This window comes from Bos taurus, chromosome 1 (genome assembly GCF_002263795.3).
Source record: "Bos taurus isolate L1 Dominette 01449 registration number 42190680 breed Hereford chromosome 1, ARS-UCD2.0, whole genome shotgun sequence".
Lineage (NCBI taxonomy): Eukaryota > Metazoa > Chordata > Mammalia > Artiodactyla > Bovidae > Bos > Bos taurus.
The window spans coordinates 77,880,435-77,893,314 of NC_037328.1; positions in this window are offsets into that span (position 1 = coordinate 77,880,435).

The following is a 12,880-nucleotide window of genomic DNA, read 5'->3' on the forward strand; positions in this document are numbered from 1 at the left end:
GGCAGATTCCATTTACCAGGACACATGAGCACTCTGCAGCTTCCTCCTCCCCTCTCTGGCCTCTCCGCTTTCTCCTGGCCCTAGGCAAGGGTTTTTTCTCTTGGTGGGGGGGGTGGTGGGGGTAAATCAGATATTAACAGAGAGTCTATGGAATTTTGATTAAGGTATACTTTTCTTCAATACTGAGTTCTCAACATTAGATCTTTAGAAATAAGTATGCAATGTATTCTCCTCCCTTCTAAGATTTTTTTTTTTTTTTCCTGGACACCAAGTAATGTGCAAGTTGTAGAAAATTTGGAAATTTTATTATATAGGCATGCGTATGTACCCATGGCCTTCCCAGGTGGCTCAGTGGTAAAGAATGTATTTGCCAAGCAGGATACACAGGTTTGATCCCTGGGTTGGGAAGATTCCCTAGAGAAGGAAATGGCAACCCACTCCAGTATTCTTACCTGGGAAATCCCAAGGACAGAGGAGCCTGGCGGGCTACAGTCCATGGGTTGCAAAGAGTCAGACATGACTTAGCAACTAAACAATAATGTGTGATCATAAATATACATATATATGTATGCATATATACAAACACACTTGTTTATGTATACATATATGTACATATATACATGTGTATATATATATATACACACATATGTCTGTATACAAAACATTTAATGGATCATTTGATAAACAATTGGTGAGTTTTTATTTAAATATGTTAAAATATTTTTTCATGCTAGTAAATTTTCTTACATAGCATAATTACTTGTTGCACATAGTACTACACTGTAAATCTACAACAAAATTTGTAGTTATATTCTGTTGTACATTAGGGTCTATTTCTTGGTTAGCACATACAACATCAGGATAAATACCTAGTACATAATCTTTTCTTCTGTTGTGTATATTCATGTTGATTTTCTTAGAGTGAATTCTTTTTTCACTTTGTGAGATATGGCACTGAATCTGTTTTCTCAGATTTAACCAACATATCCACGAGAGGTTTGGAAAGCTCAGGAAGAGTGAAAAAGGAAAGAACTGAAACTGCAACTGCCAGTTCTCTGGGCTCATGAGAGCCCACTGACTACTGTTGCCAAAATTCTTGCTTATTAAACAAACTACCCTGAGACTCTCAGACTTTAATTGATCCTCAGTTTCACTCACCCCTTTAATTACAGTTCTAAAGCACACACAGACCCATGTGGATCAGAACATAAGATTTGTCAAGTTCAACTAGCAGAGTTCAACAGGTGAAAACAATTAAAGGTGTTTCATTTTTTGCTTTTATCCATATATGGAGTTTAGATGAACCCCAAACAAGCAAACCAGAGCAACACGCAACATAATTTTAGCCACTTTGCTTAATCTTGCAACTAGTATAATACCATTTTCTTAGGCTGTTTATTATGTAGATCAACTTAATCTCCTTCTCAGTAAAAGAAGCTTTCCTCACTAGAAGAGAATATAACTGAAAGAGGGGTAGAGGATTCTATTCGGTGGACTAGGCTGAAGAACTGAAACTTAGTAATTAAAAAGAACTAGTTGAGGAGGCTAGCAACTAGTGAACTGACAGGGTTGCCTGCATGCTCAGTTGTATCCAACTCTTTACAACCCCATGGACTCTAGCCCCCCAGGTTCCTCTCTCCACAGAATTTCCCAGGAAAAAATACTGGAGTGGGTTGCCATTTCCTCCTCCAGAAGATCTTTCCAATCCAGGGATCAAACACCCATCTCTTATGTCTCCTCTCCACCATTGGCATACAGATTCTTTACCACTGTGCCACTTGGGAATACAAGAGGATTAGTCCTCCACTTCAGAAAGACAAGGATTTTGGGTTTTGGTGCCTTGTCTCTATTGATTCAAACTGAGAAGGGGACAAGCCTCAGATCTTTAGTGTCACAAACTTCATTTCATTTAATAAATGTGGGCAAGGAAAGCCCTATGGAGGATGCAAACACACTTGACTAACCTCCAGAGATTTATAATCTAGTTAGGTAAATAAGATATGTACACATAAAATGATGAATAAGCAGTTATTAAAGGAATTATATAAGCAGAAAGTGTCAGCATCTTCAAAATAGAAAGATAGTGTTTCTAGTGGGGTTGGTCAGGGAGGGTTTCAGGAAGGGAAGTGGGAGAAAATTAGACTTTGAAATTTTTTTTCTTCTTTGTATTTAGTTCAAGTAGAGTCGCTAAGGAATACATAATTGAAGTTGCAAGGATGATTTTGAAGTTGTTATTCAGTCCCTAAGTCATGTCTGACTCTTTGCAACCCCATGAACTGCAGCACGCCAGGCTTCCCTGTCCTTCACTATCTGCATCTAGCAAGTGATGCTATATAACCATCTCACCCTCTGCTGTCCCCTTCTCCTCCTGCCTTCAATCTTTCCAAGCATGAGGATCTTTTCCAATGTCAGTTCTTCACATCAGGTGGCCAATCTGATGCTTCAGATTCAGCATCAGTCCTTCCTTTGAATATTCAGGACTGGTTTTCTTTAGGATGGACTGGTTTGATCTCCTTGCAGTCCAAGGGACTCTCAGGAGTCTTCTCCAGCACCACAGTTCAAAAGCATCAGTTCTTCAGCACTCATCCTTCTTTATGGTCCAGCTCTCATATCCATACTTGACTACTGGAAAAACCATAGCTTTGACTATACAGACCTTTGTCAGCAAAGTGATGTCTCTGCTTTTTAATACACTGCCTAAGTTTGTCATAGCTTTTCTTCCAAGGAGCAAGTATCTTTTAATTTCATGGCTGCAGGCATCATCCACGGTGATTTTGGAGCCCAAGAAAATAAAATCTGTCATTGTTTCTACCTTTCCCCCATCTATTTGCCATGAAGTAATGGGACCAGATGCCATGATCTTAGTTTCTTGTATACTGGGTTTTAAACTGGCTTTTTCACTCTTCTTTCTCACACTTACCAAGAGGCCCTTTAGTTTCTCTCCTCTTTCTGCCAGTAGAATGGTATCATTTGCATATCTGAGGTTGTTGATATTATTCAGGGCAATCTTGATTCCAGCTTGTGATCCATCCAGCCGAATCTTGAGATAACATCACTCAATATAATGAACTTGGACTCCATTTAGTGTTCTTATTTCATGCATGTTTGGTGAGTGTTCACAATGAATGAGAAAACAGGTCAAATTCTAATGATATAACGCTTCATGGATGTGAAGCCATTCAAGTTACAGTAAGGGAAAGACAATTGTTTTTGTATTCTATTTTACAGATTACAAGCCTTATTCACACACATTATTTCAAGCTCAATAAAAACTTTGTATGGTTGGTATAACTATCGCTATCTTACCCATAAAACAAAACATACCACATCAAAAACAAAAAATTGAGATTAAAAAAAAAGCCTAAAGAAACGAAAAAGCCAAGTCAGGGTTTGTCAGTTACTCTAGATTACACAGGGCTCCAAATAATTTCACTTATCCTACACTATAGCTACTGCTGCAGAAAGTTTGTACAAATGAAATAAAGTTTGGTCTTTGATAATCCATGATTAGTTATTCAGCTGAATTGTACTGATCATTTTACAGTTTACTTCTTAGATATTTGTCTTTTCCTTATTTTAGAAATTCATTATTCCAAAAATTAGGTAACAGAGATCCTAGCAGCTGGGAGTAAATTGTCTGCTTTCTATGACATTTACTAAAAGCCAAGGAGTTGGCTTAGCTCATTAGTCATCTTTGCATAATTTTCCATTTATTTTCATTAAATTTTGTACTAAAACATTCAACTTATTTTTTAAAAGTTTTATAACTTTAAATAAGTTTTAATCTATAATTTTGATATCAAAATGTTAATATATATTTAATATATAAATATCATATATTATAGTCATTAATCAACTAATAATATAATGCATAAAGAGATTATTATAACATCTTATAGTTTGTTGTAAGTGTTGCAGGAAAGGGGACCCCTTCCAGGGCACAAAACTGGGCTCTTGTCTAACACTCAGAAATGAATTGTCCAAGGAGACACATGTGCCAACAAAGCAAGTGATTTTATTGGGAAAGGGCACCTGGGTGGAGAGCAGTAGGGTAAGGGAACCACAGAGAACAGCTCTGCCACGTTACTCGAAGTCTTGGGTTTTATGGTCATGGGATTAGTTTCTGGGTTGTCTTTAGCCAATCATCCTGACTCAGAGTCCTTCCTGATGGTACACGCCTTATTCAGCCAAGATGGATGCCAGAGAGAAGGATTTTGGGAGGTGGTCAGACATGTGGGGTCTCCTTTTAACCTATCCTGCACTCTTCTGGTTGGTGGTGGCTTACTGCTCTGTGTTCCTTACCAGGACCTACTGTCATAAAACATCTCATGCAAATGGTTACTATGGTGCCTGGCCAGGGTGGGAGGTTTCAGTCAGTGTGCTTCCTCTAACATAAGGAGCTTCCCTGCTGGCTCAGATGATAAAGAAACCACCTGCAATGTAATCCCTGGGTTCGATCCCTGGGTTGGGAAGATCCTCTGGAAGCGGGCATGGCAATCCACTCTAGTATTCTTGCCTGGAGAATCCTCATGGACAGAGAAGCCTGGTGGACTCCAGTCCATGCGGTCACAAAGAGTTGGACATGACTGAGTAACTAAGCACATAATATGACTAATTTTCTTTTAAAAATACATCTTTATTAATATCTGATACAAATCAAATGACTATAAATATATATTTTTATATTTATATTAAAAAGTGAACAAGATCTATGGTATCCAAATATCTGGCAATTGCTTTAAAATTCAGGGACAGATAGCCATACAACTTTTAGGAAATACTTTTGGAGAAATAGTTGTACACCTTGTGTCATACTGCATGCTTTTGTATACCTTGTTGCCCTTAGTTCTCAGAACTGGCCTCTATATTTGAAGTACTAGTTCTATCCCCTATTTTACAAATTAGCATACGGTTTCAGAAATATTTGTAAAATTGGCTAAACTCACATATCTGGCAAGCAGAGAAACCAGAGGAAACCAGGATGTGTCCTATGACTTTATCCCAGATTGGGAAGTAGGAAGGGGAGGTATTCAGAACATTATTTCCTTATCCTGCGTAAGTTGGTCACATTGAGCAGTCTAATACTATGAAGGACATGTTAGCAGACCGCATTGTCCTCTTTGCTTATTTGCTAATAGAGTTGCGTTGTGGAACTGCATTATGGAAGCGATAAGTCCATTGCTACTGTAACAAACTTCACTTTTCTTTCTTAAGGATTTGCTTTAACTTTTCAATTGATTTCAGCTTTTCTTATGCAAATATGTAGCCTCATCATCTAGGCCACCAGTAATCCTTTTCTTTCACCTTCACAATTTTCACCCCCACAATGTACTTATCTTCAATAAAAACAACTGTCCCAACAGGAGGTACTTGTGAGAATTTCATCACAAATAATACTGCTGCTTGAAAAAAAATGACTGGTTGTAATAATTTATAGTAAAAAATAATCTGAATATTATTTTATATATATGTATGTATAACGGAATCACTTTCCTGTAATCCTGAAACTAATACATTGTAAATCAACCAGACTCCAATAAAAATTTTTTAAATTAAATAATGACACCTTTCTTCTGATGAACCTAAGGGATTCTTGCAAATATTATTGATGAAATCTTCACACAATACTTATGACATAACTGGAGGATATGATATCTACCATTTATTAAGCATATGCTGTGCATTTCTTTTTTAATCATCACAGTTAGTTATCATATACAGACAAGGAAAGGAAACTGTCTGGTCTGAAAATTGCTCTGTCAGGCGAGTGTATGCTTCTCGGTTCTTATCTCCTCACAACAATGACTTGAAGTGACGGACATTAAAGCCCTCAGCGCGTCACAGCTCTCGGGTCTTGAACAGACCGTGTCATAGCTCTTAGACAAATCAGTGTTACAGCTCTATTTTATTTAGAAGATAGCAAGAGAATCCATCCTCAAAGAAGAGAAGAGAGGAGAGGAGTGTGCTAACGCGCATGCGGGGTGGGGGGCGGGGTTAGAGAGAGAGAGAAAGAGTGTACTCACCGAGAGAGAGAGAGAGCGAGAGAGAGAGAGAGAGAGAGAGAGAGAGAGAGAGAGAGAGAGAGAGAATGGCTCCTCTTTTTATATGTTTTTTTCTTGCCCCTGGGCCTGCCCTATGCAAATTGGGCTTTGTCAGGAGGTTCTACCTGAAGTCCTCACTCCGCCTTCCTTCGACCTTCCTCTGTTCTACTTTCGCGGGCTTTTCTCTTCCTTGTCTTTTAGCCACCACCATTTTGGACTCCTTTTCCCTATTCTAACTACCTGACAGCTCCAAAGTCAGATAACTAGTTAGTGGTAGAACTACATGCAATTTCTGATCCTAAAGAACCTAGAGAAACATTTATTTATTTTTTTAAATTATTTAATTATTAATTAATTAATTTATTTATTTTAATTGGAGGCTAATTACTTTACAATATGGTAGTGATTTTTGCCATACATTGACATGAATCAGCCATGGGTGTACATGTGTCCCCCCATCCTGAACACCCCTCCCAACTCCCTCCCCATCCCATCCCTCAGGGTCATCCCAGTGCACCAGCCCTGAGCACCCTGTCTCATGCATTCAGCCTGGACTGGCAATCTATTTCACATTTGATAATATACATGTTTCAATGCTATTCCAGAACCATTTATTTTTAAATGAGTTTAAGTTTGATCCCTGGGTCAGGAAAATCCCCTGGAGGAAGATGCAGCAGTCCACTCCAGTATTTCTTTTTTTTTCTTTTTTAAATTTTATTTTATTTTTAAACTTTACAATATTGTATTAGTTTTGCCAAACATCAAAATGAATCCGCCACAGGTATACCCATGCTCCCCATCCTGAACCCTCCTCCTTCCTCCCTCCCCATACCCTCCCTCTGGGTGGTCCCAGTGCACCAGCCCCAAGCATCCAGTATCGTGCATCGAACCTGGACTGGCTACTCGTTTCATACATGATATTATACATGTTTCAATGCCATTCTCCCAAATCTCCCCACCCTCTCCCTTTCCCTCTCCCTTTCCCACAGAGTCCATAAGACTGATCTATACATCAGTGTCTCTTTTGCTGTCTCGTACACAGGGTTATTGTTACCATCTTTCTAAATTCCATATATATGTGTTAGTATACTGTATTGGTGTTTTTCTTTCTGGCTTACTTCACTCTGTATAATAGGTTCCAGTTTCATCCACCTCATTAGAACTGATTCAAATGTATTCTTTTTGATGGCTGAGTAATACTCCATTGTGTATATGTACCACAGCTTTCTTATCCATTCATCTGCTGATGGGCATCTAGGTTGCTTCCATGTCCTGGCTATTATAAACAGTGCTGCGATGAACATTGGGGTACGGAGAATCCCATGGACAGAGGAGCCTGGAAGTCTGCAATCCAAGGGGTCACACAGAGTCAAGCACAACTGAGGTGACTTAGCAAAAGGTAACACTATAGCTTAATTTTCCCAAACTTCAAATTCCTCTTCCTTAAAGGCAGGTTGTTAATAGTTGTCCTTCCTACTCCACAGGCCTTGTGGTGTGTGTATGTGTGTACATCAAAGGAGTTAATGATGGAAGTGAGAATACTTTCCACCAAGTATAGAGTAGTACTTTTAAAATCTTGAGTTTCAAGCCAGTCTGTCTAACACAATTTTCCTTTTTTAAAAAATTGAATAGATATTTAGCAAGCACTTATTTACAGTAGGAATGTTCTAGACTTTGGGACTATGCATAAAGATGGACCAAATTCTTTGTATAAAAAAAAAAAAGTTTTAAATTGGAGATAAGTGAAGTCTAATGCAGTTATGGAGGTTGGGTTTAGAATATCTATCTGATTTTGTTCTCATGTGTTGTATCTTTCCTGTGGAGAGCAGAAAGCTAAAACAAAATATTTCCAATTCATTTGCAGCTGGTGATCCAAGTTTGATCCAGGTTCCATATCATATGTAATCACAGGAGACTTGAAATTTGAGCTGAAATAAATGGGATACCGGGCATGTATTTGATCAATGTGGATTATAGCAAATGGGGCATGGCTGTGGTGCCAAACTCTGTCTCTCAGGGTTGGTGACTTAGCAGAAAATGACTTCTTGATAGTAGAAAAGGTAGCATAATGGAGGACCCTGAAGTTACAATGGTGGCTTCCAATTTTGCACATAAGGTTTCTTGATCAGAGCATGATGACGCTATTCTAGAACCAGTAACTGTAGCTAATTTAGCAGCTCAGATTGAGGAAGTCCTATGTCCACATATGTAGTGAGTGCTTCCTGAATTGGCAAACAGCTTCCTGATGAGGGCAGGAGAAGCAGCTTCTTTAGCCGTCTGGCTCTGCAGTATAGACGTGAGAATAGATTCTGAAATCTCATCCTACAGATTTTTATCCAACTCTTTTAATAATTCTGCAAACTATCTGACATGGAGAAGACAGGCTGAGTTTCAGTTGTAACATCTGCAAGGAAATGTTCTTTTGAAATGCAATGTCATATTTCTAATTTGCATTGTTCAATTCCTCAATATGCTCCAATGATTTTCATTCAAATCAAACTTATTTTCCACTTTATCTTCAAGTGTGAATTCTCTTACATTTTTCTTTTACTTAAATCTTTCCTGCTAGTGTATTTCTCTTATAGTTGAGGAGGAGCTTTGCTGAGTAGGGATTTTATTTTTCCTGGATGTAGTCATGTACTATGTACCTGTTTCAAAGCAACATTGGGGCTGCTGCTTCCTTGCAAATTCAGTGTAAGGTAAACAGCAGTGTATAATCAGACGTGTCCCATCCCACTCACTGCATCTAATCTTAAATGAAGTGGTGATTTTGTTCCAGTCTAAGGGCATCCAGTGTTTCTCACACCTTAATTTAATTGTGTACAGTTACCCTCATCCTCATAGGAGATGGTGTTTTAAAAGTAAACACTTCTCATATAATTTGAAAATAACAAAGTGCCCGCCATGACTCTTAGAAAGTGTGCTATAATAGTCAAAAGTTATATTTTGTATGTGATTTTGTAACTAATTAGTTGTCTAAGCTAGACTTGTTATTTTTTTGAGTCACATGTATTTCATCTATAAAAATAAGATTGGACTGGATAATTTCTGTGTTATGTTATTTAATTACCATTTATTGGAACCTGCCAAATGCCAAGTCACATGCTGAGAGTTGATCTTATAGAGATAGATGACATGATCCCAGCTTCAAGGATTGTGACATCTGGTAGGGGAGACAGACACAAACAAATAATAATAACTCAATATGATCATCTCTAATGACTCTTCCAGTTAAGAATCAAATGAAAGTTTCCCTTTTCCTCATAATGTGTGTGTGTGGGGGGGAGAGAGAGAGAGCCCTTGCACATTCTCATATAGGAGCAAATTAATGCAGAAAAGTTCAAATAGAGATAGACTTTACATGGATAATCATAAATTAAAGAAGAGCTATCATAGAAGACACAAGAATAATACAGTTTACTCATTGGATTTCATTTACAGTTAGTCTTCCAGATGGAGAGAGGCAATCTGTGGGAGGTTCCCAGAAGCCTTGATGAAACTGAGTAACCAGAGTAAAAAAATGTTTCCACTTAATTTCATAATTATTGTTATTCCTGAAATCACCTGGATTCTCATTCTCTGGAATGTCTCACACCATCACGGTCACCCAGGATATGACTTTCTTGGTGACTGTTTTCCGATATGCAGGAAGGAAATTTGAGGATTCTCTGATAACAATCACATAGGAGGGTACCAAGTCCCAGGATTCAAACTCAGAACATCTGACGACTGTGTCAGCTACTTACCAAATGTATGTTTGGTCTAAAATATGTTTGCCATAGGCAATTTACTTGATCCCTCTGTTGCTGCTGCTGCGGCTAAGTCACTTCAGTTGTGTCCGACTTTGTGTGACCCCATAGACAGCAGCCCAGCAGGCTCCCCCATCCCTGGGATTCTCCAGGCAAGAACACTGGAGTGGGTTGCCATTTCCTTCTCCAGTGCATAAAAGTGAAAAGTGAAAGGGAAGTCACTCAGTCGTGTCCGACTCTGAGCGACCCCATGGACTGCAGCATACTAGGCTCCTTCGTCCATGGGATTTTCCAGGCAAGAGTACTGGAGTGGGGTGCCATTGCCTTTTCTGACTTGATCCCTCTGGGTACTGTTTTTTTTTTTTTATTGAATTGTAGTGACCACTTATGTCTACCTCATTGTAGAGTTGGAACCTTCAAAATGCTTTCACTTTATACAGTTTCACAAATGCGAGATGAGGCTATATATATTGTAAATTAAAATGATGGAGTGGTGAGTGTTGGAAATGAGAAGTTTCAATGAATAAAGATAGCCATATCAGTTCAGATCTGTTGGAGCCTTCTTCTTCTTCTAAGTCGCTTCAGTCGTGTCCGACTCTGTGCAACCCCAGAGATGGCAGCCCACCAGGCTCCCCCGTACCTGGGATTCTCCAGGCAAGAACACTGGAGTGGGTTGCCATTTCCTTTTCCAATGCATGAAAGTGAAAAGTGAAAGTGAAGTCTCTCAGTCGTGTCCGACTCCTAGCGACCCCATGGACTGCAGCCCACCAGGCTCCTCCATCCATGGGATTCTCCGGGCAAGAATACTGGAGTGGGGTACCAGTGCCTTGCCTTGGAAATTACTTATTCCACATTTTCATTTTACAGATGAGGAACAAGGGCCCTTGGAGACTTGCACCATATTCAACTTGCACACATTTCAACTAAGTACTAAGAAGTAACAAATAATCATGAAGATATTTCTTGAGTTCAGGAATGTTTAGGTCAGTAACTGTTTCAATCATCTGTGCCTTGTCTTTTGCTATTTCTACAGTGAGCATTTGCATATTCTAATTCACTGTACTATTCCTTTCTAGATTTAGCTTTCTCCTCAAAAAATGTACTCTCTCAGGACAAGATATCTCTTGGGACAATAAGGCATTAACATTTCTTTTTAAACTTTAAATCTGTAAATATGCATTTTGGAAATATCTAGGCTTCTGAATTCTGATGACTGTAGATTTCCTCCAGATTCCTTTAAGCATATGCTCTTGAAAGAGTGACATCTTTGCTTTGTTGAGAGAAAGAGCCTACCTCTACACCGAATCAGGTGTTTCCAACCTGCCCTTGTGATCCCGTGAACTGCAGCATGCCAGGCTTCCGTGTCCTTCACCATCTCCATACTTGGATTAGGAGAACCAATATTGTAGCGATGTCAATTTTCTGCAACTGATCTGGTGTTTCAATAGAATACAAACAGCATCACAAAAATACTTTCTATAATTTACACAGAAGTAAAATAGATAAGAATATACAGGTGCTCTTGAATAAAAGAGAATAAAGTGGAAGAACTTGTGGTACCAGATATTGAGATTCATCATAAAGTTACAATAATTAACACAATGTTATGGGCTTCCCTCATAGCGCAGTTGGTAAAGAATCTGCCTGCAGTGAAGGAGACCCCGGTTCAATTCCTGGGTTGGGAAGATTCCCTGGAGAAGGAAATGGCAATCCACTCCAGTATTCTTGCCTAGAGAATCCCATGGACAGAAGAGCCTGGCAGGCTACAGTTTGTGGGGTTGCAAGAGTCAGACATGACTTAGTGACTAAACTACTAAAAAAAAATAAAATAAAAACTACTACTACTATATTGATACATGGTTATTCAAATAGACTGATGGAACTGATGTTTTAAAAAGTTTTCACAAAGGAAATGCTCACTGTAGAAACACCAACACATATAAGACACAAATGATTGAAACAATTATTGATCTAAACATGCCTGAACTCAAGAAATATCTTTATGATTAATTGTTACTTCTAATTCTTAGTACTTGGCTGAAATATGTGCCAGTAGAATATGGTCCAAGTCTCCAAGGGCCTGCCCTCATTCTACCCATTGACAGTTTTAAGATAGAAAAGTTGCAGTAATTGTTAGGAGACAATTGTCTATGTCTCCCTCATTTCTGCACTTCCTTTGAGCAAAAACATGAGCCAGTCTTTATTCCAGGATATAATTTCAAGGATGTTCATGTGGTGAAGAGCTTTGGAAGTGAGTAAGGGAAGGCTTACAGGTCATTATGAAATATTCAAGCTCCCTAAAGTCAGCATTCCTCTACTGTAATGTGCCTAAGTGTGTGCAGGTGTCACCTGGCACTTTTGCTGCCCTTTGGGAGGCAGGCCTCAGGAAACCTATGCAAATGGCTGACACACAGAATGTGAGGCAGAAACTGTCCTTCTTCACTGGTCTAATAGATGACCTCACTGACCTAATGTCAGCTCCAACACCCATAACCTGTGGCAAGTTAACTTAATAGCTTGTAAGCAACATCTCAGACCCTCCCCAGTTCTCCATAGCAGTTATGGTGACATTCACCAACATGCTTTCAATCAGAAAGAACTAATCCCATTCCTATTTGGTAAAAATGGGTTCACAAATAGGCATGTGTTGTTGAACTAGCCAAGTCATTGTGTGGGACAGTATAAGAGAAGTCTTCCTGGATGGTTATAAATCAAAAAGGAGAGAGGACATCAAGCATGATCCTTGTAAACATTTCAGCCATCTTCAACCCTGGGAATGACAGAAACTACACATGCAAAAATGCAGGAACAAAATTGAAGAGATAAGGAATGATTCCTGCCATAAGGAGCTGACATCAAGTTACCCAGCTGCTACTATGTTAGAGAATGTATTTTTTTTTTAATTGCTTCAGGTGCTTTGCTTCAGGTTTGTCTGTTTACTCTTATCCAGATGTATTCCACTGGCCTGGCTGCCTATGAGCGGTGTCTTCTACTGACTCATAGTACATTTCCTCTTTACCCACAAAATGAGACTTCTGTTCCTACCACTATGCTGGCTTACATCTCCAATTACTTTTTTCTGTTTTAGTT